The sequence below is a fragment of the Octopus bimaculoides genome, chromosome 8 (assembly GCF_046866305.1).
Source record: "Octopus bimaculoides isolate indiv1 chromosome 8, ASM4686630v1, whole genome shotgun sequence".
NCBI lineage: Eukaryota > Metazoa > Mollusca > Cephalopoda > Octopoda > Octopodidae > Octopus > Octopus bimaculoides.
Genome location: NC_142935.1, coordinates 51,521,574 through 51,529,073, shown reverse-complemented (window position 1 = coordinate 51,529,073; position 7,500 = coordinate 51,521,574). Strand labels below are relative to the sequence as shown.

General features: G+C 36.5%; 1 long non-coding RNA gene across 1 annotated transcript in view; it reads right to left on the bottom strand.

Annotated features, from left to right (window-relative positions):
- The window catches only part of LOC149134402 (uncharacterized), a 28,202-nt gene extending 23,209 nt beyond the window's left edge, over positions 1 to 4,993 (bottom strand). Inside the window, exon 1 of the long non-coding RNA XR_016242768.1 lies at positions 4,220 to 4,993. This is a non-coding gene — a long non-coding RNA (uncharacterized LOC149134402). The remainder of the gene's footprint in view (positions 1 to 4,219) is intronic.
- Between the last annotated feature and the right edge of the window lie 2,507 nt (positions 4,994 to 7,500).

Sequence of the window (7,500 nt, the reverse complement as noted above, 5' to 3'; positions counted from 1 at the left end):
CGTACATATATAAAATCATGATTATATATGTGCACATTTACTTACACACTCACATACACGAAAACACACAACCACACACCGCATATACATATATGCATAGCATACATACGCACAAACATAAACACACATATACATCTTAAAGGGGTCATAGGATATCAAAAGGTAATCGAAAGGGATGCAACGATGGTAGAATTTCCCTTAGGTATAGAAAACACAAAGGAGTTATTTTTCTCTGCAAATTGAAACTATTTTAGGACAGAATTGATGGTGAAGTGAAATAGGAAAGAGAGATAGAGACAGACATAGATAGAGACAGACAGATAGATAGAGATTGAGAAAGAGAGAGAGAGAGAGAGGGGGCAGTGGTGTGAGAGAAACTAGAGGAAAGGGAGAGAAACAAAGTGATGAGAGAAAGAGGAGGGAGTAAGACAAACTGGTAGTGACATCAGAAGACGGCAAGGAAAAAGGATGAAAATAAAATGAAATAGAAGATACGGAGACAAGTAAGAAGAGAGAAAGTGATGGATAGATCTACAAACTATGGCTTAACAAACACAGAGAAAGAAAGTGAGAGTTATACCATCAAATCTGATTGGATTAAAGGGACAAGGTGAAGGTTGGAGATAATCCTGACTTAAAGATGATGATAAAATATACAGTATTTAGGCGCAGGAGTGGTTGTGTGGTAAAAAGCTTGCTCCCCAACCACATGGTACCGGTTTTAGTCCTTGTGAGTGGATTTGGTAGACAGAAAGAAGCCCGTCGTATATATATATATATATATATATATATATATATACATATATATATATATATATATATATATATATATATATATTTATATATATTTATATATATATATTTATATATATTTATATATATATATTTATATATATTTATATATATAATGTTGACCAGTAAAGTGGGCATTTAATGTGCTAGAAATAGACCACATATTGTGTCTACTAAGACCTAGTAGTTCTCAAAAAGAAATTCAGCGAAATACCAAACCGTAAGCGAGGAAGACATTGAAAATTACATTCATAAAATTAAAACATTGTTATTCGCGGACCAGGTTTCGGAGTTAAAAATCTCTTACCGAGAGAAAATCTGCCCCCTCTTCAGCGCAAACTACTAGAGAGTTATAATTCTCAGTTACATATATATATATATATATATATATATATATATATATATATATTAGTAACACAATCTGTATTACGTCCTCACGTTTTTGTTGTTGTTTCTTTGTCTTTTTCCTTTGTGTGTGTGTGTGTGTGTGTGTGTGTGTGTGTGTGTGTGTGTGTGTGAGTATTTGTCCCATCACCACCACCATCGCTTGACACCGATGTTGGTGTGTTTACGCCCCCGCAACTTAGTGGTTCGGCATAAGAATCCGATAGAATAAGTACTAGGCTTACAAAGCATAAGGCCTGGGGTCTATTTGTTAAACCGCGATAGGTGAACCGCGATACGGCGAGGGATTACTGTATAGCAAATGATTTGTAAATCTTTCTCACTGAATACATTATTTACATTTGACGGATATTTGCCCTCATCTTGTTTGTTGTTAACACAACGTTTCGACTGATATACTCTCCAGCCTTCATCAGGTGTCTTGGGGGAAATTTCGAACCTGGGTTCTCAATCCTATGGTATTTTTCGATGTTATTATTATTATTATTATTATTATTATTATTATTATTATTATTATTCAGATCACTGCCTGGAATCGAACTCTGAATCAGCCTGATGAAGAGTGGAGGGTATATCAGCCGAAACGTGTTAACATCAAACAAGATGAGGACAAATATCCGTCAAATGTAAACAATGTAAATAATGTACACAATTCCTCATCTCTTAAATATAGAACTATATTGCTCACTGAATATACTGCATAATGTTTCTGCGTCGGGAGTTCAAGCCTTGGCATAAGTAAAGGTCTTTTATTCCTTCAGTTGCAGATCGATAAAATCAGGAATCAGAAGAAAAAATTTATCCAGCAAGGATTTTGCATAACTCTAGATTCTGAAGTGTTGAGTAAAATGTGAGTTGAATTTCGAATTAGGATAAAATTGCGAAGAAAACAACTCAATCACTCGTCAAAAATAAAACAATAAATTTATGGTAAAACGATTCCAACCTATGTATTTTGCAGCAACACCATATTAAATTGGTGCATGGTAGTGCAAAAGGGAGAGAAACGTTATCCAGTGAATATCATTCTTCTTCTACTACTACTACTACTACTACTACTAAAGCGGTGTTTCTGGTGAGGGGGATTCTTGTCATGAACACGAACACACACAAACACACACATACTCAAACACACACACATATATATATTACACATTCACATGTAAAACAAGATGGGGAAATAGTAACCGAAATCCAAAGCTAGAATCAAAGATAGCGTTATATTCAACTGAATATCTTTCATGTAACCGAACATCCGACTGACTATATATATATATATATATACAAACACACACAAGCGTACTACGTGAGAACCTGCATCGTTAAAAATATAAGTCACGGAATAGTCACAAAATTCGTGGAGCTCCGTCGGTTACGACAACGAAGGTTCCAGTTGATTTGATCAACGGAACAGCCTGCTCGTGAAATTAACGTATAAGTGGCTGAGCACTCCACAGACACTTGTACCCTTAACGTTGTTCTCGGAGAGATTCAGCGTAACACAGAGTGTGACAAGACTGGTCCTTTGAAATACAGGTACAACAGAAAGAGGGAGAGAAAGTTGGGGTGAAACAGTACAGTAGGGTTCGCCACCACACCCTGTCGGAGCCTCGTGAAGCTTTAAGCGTTTTCGCTCAATAAACACTCACAACGCCCTGTCTGGGAATCGAAACCGTGATCCTACGACCGCGAGTCCGCTGCCCTTACCACTGGGCCATTGCGCCTCCACTGTCACGAAATTAATAGAAGCATGATAGGAAAAAATTCCAGTGAACAATAAAATCGTCTTACCTCTGTTAGGTCAGCAAAAGTAATGCTTGGTATCATGATTTCGAATTTAGCGCCAGACAGTGCCTGATTCCCGTCAGCCAAACCTGCTAGCCAACAACTACTAAAATTTGCCCCCACCATGCTTGCAAATTCGTTTGAAGTGACCAAACAACACTTAAACAAACGAAATACGTGAAATTATTTATGAGTAAATATGAGAGTGATAGTACTATCAAAATACCATCACTTAGTGGCAGCGAATACCAGCCGTACAGGCCAAATTTATAAAATATATAGAAGATATATATTTTTAGCGATGCAGGTGCTCACGTAGTACCCTTGACTAGTTATATATTATATAAATATATGTTCAAGGGGTCTTATATATACTCATATATGTGCGAGTGTGTGTGCATAGACATATATCATTAATGATAAAAAAATAAGTCAGTGATGGAGGTATTCTTCCTTACTATATTTCTAAATAGATGCATAAGTTGGGATATCTCTAAGGAAAGTGTATATGACTATCTGATGCTTTGGCGGTCCTGTCGTCTCTCCTGTATGCCAGTTCAAGCGTAAAGCCTATTTATGACTCTAGCCTTCGCAATAGTGACTTAGTGCCAAAACATACAGAAAAGATGAAAACCGGCTATACTTAGGACAATTGCATAGTACAATAACTAACCACGAATACGAAGCTGAAAAGGAATAATTAATTACAATGTTATTGGTTGCGCAATCTTAATCTGCAAAGAAAGCTTGTGTAGGCTTTCGGGATTGGGAGCTTTATGGAAATTATTCCAGCATTGTTAAAACCGACAGGAAAGAAGTGGCATAAATCAAACGCGAAAGGTTCTTAGAGAATGAGAAAATGACTTTACCCTGAGATATGCATGCCAATAAACACAGGCAAATCAAGGTAAATCGAACAGATGTTGCTATTAAAGATACATAGAAATAGGATTTCATCCCGATCAAAGTATTAGTGAATCGCTAACAGAAATATAGAAATTATTCTAATATAAAGATCTGGAAATAGCAGCAGAAGCAATCTTTATAATAATATATTTAGAGAACGATAAAATAATATTAAAAAATGCAGACAAATACATAAACAGAATTTGGGGATTATACATATATACATCATACTGAAAATAGCATTACTAGTCAAGATACACGTATTACGCAGAATGTTTTCAATACAACAGATAAAGAAAAACCAACAAAGAACCAAAAACAATGTACATACCTTCAACCCGTGTTTTCGCCGTATTTTCAGTTTTAAAGGTACAGCAATAAGTTCTATTGCTATTGCTGTTTTTCAGTTGAGATAATTTCTCCCGATATGTCCCAGAAGGCTTGTTGCAGTACTAGATAAACTTAATTTAATGCGAAAATTTAATCTGCTTCCGTGTTTTCGTAGACAGAGATGTTGAAATCTTCTCTACTCTCTCCTCGATTATATCCTGTGACAAAAATATGCTGTTGGATTTTATAAAACTTTCCCAGTTACATTTAATGTGAAGGCTTGTTCTTGCACATCTGCTGCTACATGAACAAACTGCAGTGTTTGGAATCGTGTAAGAGTTGCTTCTGTTGTCGCCAGTGTTCAACAAGTACTTATTTTATCGACCCTAAAAAGGATGAAAGGCAAAGTCGACGTCACCGAAATTTGATCCCAGATCGTAAAGAGTCGGAAGAAATGCTGCTAAGCATTTTGTCCAGCGCTGTAAAAATTCAGCCAGTTAACCAGCTTTCAATACTGCTGCTGCCACTACTACTACTACTGCTACTACTACTACAGAGATCAACAATAGCAACAACTACAATAGCAACAACAAAAGTGCTTTCCATTACATCGACTCCAGTGCTCAGCTTGTACTTCTTTCATCGTCCCAAAAAAGACGAAAGGCAGATTCGACCTCGGCAGAATTTGAACCCAGAACGTTATAAGTCGGTAAAAGTACCGTTAAGTATTTTCACGGTTGCAGTAACTATTTTGTCAGCTTGCCTCCTTTCAGTAATAATAATAACGATGATGCTACTACTACTACTACTACTACTACTGCTGCTGCTGCTGCTGCTGCTACTGGATCTATTTTAAAACGGGGGCCACATTTTTCATTAATGTTTTACGTAGTGTTTTTGGTACGGAAAGACTTTCAAACTTCGTATACTTATCTATTTTGTGTTATAGAACAGAAAAATATTTTTGTATTCGAATTTATTTCATGTAAAAAATTGTCTTATTTCGATAATTTCAACCAATCACTGACAAGTATTCAGTTGTTTACATTTACTCCTTTGGCTGATTAAGCGATGTAAAGCGTATTTAATCTCCATACCTTCGTTTTATTTGCTTTTTTCATCTTAAATTTGCTTTAACCCTAACCCTAACCATAGGGTTAGGGTTAGGGTTAGGGTTAGGGTTAATTGTTTCAGAATCGTTTGTTTATGTAGTCGGCACTTAATGTATATCGGCTGAATGGACGTCAGTGATTGGTTGAAATTACAGAAATACAACAACTTTAACATGGAATAACTAATGGATTTCTTTTTTTTTTTAAGAAGACTCAGAGAAAAAGATGTTTTATATGACACATTCTACCAGTGTTCCAAGTTTCAAAGTGTCTCGTTAATGAAAAATGTGGCCCCCGTTTTAAAAAAGATCCCTACTACTACTACTACTACTACTACTACTACTACTACTACTACTACTACTACCACTGCTGCTACTACTACTACTACTACTATTACTACTACTACTCACAAGAAGAACAACAACAGCCATAAAAACAGCAGGAACAATAATAATGATGGTGATAATGATGATGATGATGATGATGATTTATTTTATTAGCCACGGGGGCATTGATGAAGGGGACAGGAGCACAAAACATCAATTTTCAGACGAGGAGTTAGCCGATGCCATCGACGCCCCAAGTTGACTGGACGACTATGTACAAAAAGGCTCAGTCTTCTTGCTATGAACATTGAGGACATATGTGGAAGTACAGCACAATACTGGCATTTTTAAATGGACTAAGACTGAGGTTAAAGAGATAGATGACAGAAGAGAAAATATGATGGCCGTACAAAGCATTACACCAGCAGCAATGTAAACCAGCTATACCTGAAACACATAAAGAGGTCTGATAAACGTGATGGCCGGTTATTGTAACCAGTTTCATCAGAAACGGTTCACGAAAAATGGGATTATAAAGAAGAGTTTAGCAGTCGATTTTCTGTGGTAAAAAGAAGCTTTAGTTACAAAGTCATTGCATGGACAATTTGATTGGATAACATCCGAGACAAACAGAGGTTTTAGATTTAGACACAAGGTCAGCAGTTTGAGGTGAAGGTGTGAGTCGATTAGATCGATCCCCGTGCTCAACTGATATGTATTTTATCAACCTTGAAGGATGAAAGGCAAAGTCGACCTTGGCGGAATTTGAACTCCGAACGTAAAGGCGGACGAAATGCTGCTAAGCATTTTGCCAGCCGTGCTAAAAATCCTGCCAGTTCGCCGCCTTATTTGAGATGAATATTCGTTTCTAAAATAGGCACAAGGCCTGGATTTTTGTGGAGTGGGTGGGAAATTGATTACATCGACCCCAGTACTCAAATGGTAGTTAATTTATTGAACCCGAAAGGATGAAAGGCAAAGTTAACCTTTTTTTTTTGCCTTTCATCCTTTCGGGGGTCAATAAATTAAGTACCAGTTGCGTACTGGGGTCGATGTGATTGATTGTCCCCATCCAAACAAAGAAACAAAACCAAAAGAAATTTGAGATAAATAACGAAATGTGTTGGGATTGACTTTGCCTCAGAAGTCTGAAGAGGAACTGATATCAGACGTTAACGTTGGAATATTCAGCCAGTCACTAAAAGTATACATCTTGGTGAAAGTGAGAATTCCTCATCTTTGTGAATAGTGCCAAGTTTGTCACCCACACAGTGAGTGAATGCAAAATGTGAGCTAAATAAGGAGCATAATTGAAGGCCTCAATCTACCTGTATCTTTTACTGGCCGCTGTGTAAAAGGTAAGGTATGGATATCAAGTGTCTGATAATTGTGGTAGAAGATTCTAGAAAGCGTTCTTGATGGTATAAGCAAGATTTGGATATTCAAACGGACCGCACATTAGAATACAACGAGCTTGATATTATACTAGAATATATTTTATCGATACTGGATGAATGATGAACAAAGTCAATCCCAGCAGAATTCGAACGCAGAGAATAAGCATGAAACTAGAAACTATCAAAGTAAAGCAAAATTATCAATGTTTGTTGTTGTTGTTGTGGTTGTTATTGCAACGCCACTCTGATCACTGCCCCGCCACTTCTTTCTGAGACAAGAACAAACAACAATAATAGCGACAAAGAAATGATAATACATTAAGAATAAGAAGAATAAAGTGAGATAAATTCATTAATATACTTTTCAATTATGGTTTAAGTAAAACAACAAAGAAATGGAATATAACAATGATAAAAAGACGTAAAACAGACAAAAAGTTAATAGGA